The sequence below is a fragment of the Peromyscus maniculatus genome, chromosome 9 (assembly GCF_049852395.1).
Source record: "Peromyscus maniculatus bairdii isolate BWxNUB_F1_BW_parent chromosome 9, HU_Pman_BW_mat_3.1, whole genome shotgun sequence".
Classification (NCBI taxonomy): Eukaryota; Metazoa; Chordata; class Mammalia; order Rodentia; family Cricetidae; genus Peromyscus; species Peromyscus maniculatus.
The window spans coordinates 112,190,364-112,192,575 of NC_134860.1; the positions used below are offsets into that span (position 1 = coordinate 112,190,364).

The following is a 2,212-nucleotide window of genomic DNA, read 5'->3' on the forward strand; positions in this document are numbered from 1 at the left end:
TAGCTGTCACTTGTCCTTTCTTGATTATCTCTTAATCTACTCTAACCCCTGTGAAATAGGGACCAAAGGTACCAACCTCGGTATTCTGAGATTGAAAAGACAGCCCAAGAGTAAATAAGCCAAGCTCTGTGGAACCTTCAAACTCCAATAGTTCCTGCCCTTTGGCCCAGCTCCTTCTCAGGTCCCAGACTGAGAAACCAGCAGATCTGTAAACCAAGCACATGGATATAAAGACCAAATGAAGGTCTGGATGGTAAACATGGGCTTGTGACCATCACTAGCAACATCCAGCCTCCGGACTTCCACTATTCCCAAGCTCATGTCCCCTGTGGATGGCTCTCATGCATCTCTTGACTGGGAAATCTCGGTTCCCCTAGCCACACCTGAACAGTATGTGGGATACAACAGAGGCCAAACACAGAGTGACCAGCCCCACTGGAGCAAACACTGGCAAAGCAACTGCAAAGTTGGTGACATTTGCTCTTGGGAAAGAGAGGTAGGGCCTGGAATAAGGATGGCGGTTGGAAGGTGAAGGGCAGTCCTGGCTCTCAGTAGCAGTAATGATCCGGCTTGAAGGGACCATCACTGGATATGATCAGGTATAGGGCCTTCTCCTCAGGCAACTTGATCAGCTTCACATTCAGCTTGCCCAGGTGGGCTTCGGCCTCTGCCTCATCCAGCCTCCTTGGCAGAAAGTGAACCCCAGTGGGTGTTTATCCCCAGCTTAATCTGTGCCATCACCTGGTCTGTGAAGGAGTTGCTCATCATGAAGCTTGGGTGGCCCATGGCACAGCCCAGGTTGACCAGCTAGCCTTCAGCCAGCAGGATGATGCTGTGCCCACTCTTCAGCCAGGAGCAGTCCACTGGGGCTTGATGTTCACCTTCTCCACAACATTTTCATTGAGCCGCTTCACACTGATCTGCACTTTGAAGTGTCCAATGTCGCACACAACGGCATCATTCTTCATCTGTTTAATGTTTGAGTCAAGGATGATGTCAACAGAGCCTGTGGTGGTGACAAAGATGTTGCCTTCCTTACAGGTCTTGTCCATAGTGGTCACCTAAAAGCTCTCCACGGAAGCTTGCAGTGCATTGATGGGGTCAATCTTGGTGATGGTGACTCGGGTCCTGGAACCCTTCACCCTTCAGGGCCTGGGCATAGCCCTTGCCCACATCACCATGGTCTGCTACCACTGCCACCTTGCTCACAATGATCATATCTATGGCCAGTTTGATACCATCTATCAGGAACTCCCAGCAACCATAGTGGTTGTCAGACTTTCTGTTGGTAATGGAATGGTTGATGCTGATTCCAGGCATCTTCAGTATCCAATTGGCCATCATCTTGTAGAGGTTGTGGACCCCAATTGTGGTCTCCTCAGAGATGCCTCAGATGCCTGACAGAAGCTGTAGTTATTTGGTGTGAATGAGGTTAGTAGAGTCACCACCATCATCCAGAATTAGGTTGAGGGGTCCATCTTTGAAGTACAATGTCTTCTCAATGTAGTACAGATACTCCTCACCTGTCTCACCCTTCCAGGCATACACTGGAAGGCTAGCCTTGACAATGGCAGCCACAGCTTGGTCCTGAGTAGAAATGCTGCAGCTGGGCCACTGCACCTCAGAACTCAGGGCCATGAGAGTCTTTATGAGGATAGCAGCCTCCACAGTCATGTGAAGGCAGCCAGCAATGTGACCATAGTTCAGTGGCTTGCTGCATGTGCGTCAAGCCTGGCATCTCATTCTTGGCTATGTCCAAGGCCTTTCATCCCCAGGTAGCAGTCTGATGCCGCTAACATTGTAGGGCCGTTTGTCACACATGCTGGCAGCACTTCTGCTGGGACTGATGAACTCAGTGAAGGGGACCAGGCAGCATGGGGCCATTTCTTTCAACATTAGTCCTATTAGCCAGCTTGAGACAAATGTAAACATTCAAACCTAAGTCCACCTCTCACCAAGCATGTTACTCAGGTTGCACTAACCTCTGAGTCTAAATTTCTTCGTGTGTAAATGGGCATATTAGTAATAAATATTAATAAGGATTAATATGCCTTGATACACAGAAACAATTAAACAACTCCTAACACAGTTCACTGTGTGCATATTTACTATTATTATTCACAACTGATGCTCCAAGAATGTCTGTTGAACTAAGTTCCCATCCAAATTAAAACACTACACAGCAACTCCAATCAAATAGTCCAAATCTTCT

At 48.1% G+C, this 2,212-nt stretch overlaps 1 pseudogene; it reads right to left on the reverse strand.

The window, feature by feature from the left end:
• Nucleotides 1-548: 548 nt before the first annotated feature.
• Nucleotides 549-1,821, reverse strand: LOC102928995 (adenosylhomocysteinase pseudogene; annotated as a pseudogene).
• Nucleotides 1,822-2,212: the final 391 nt, after the last annotated feature.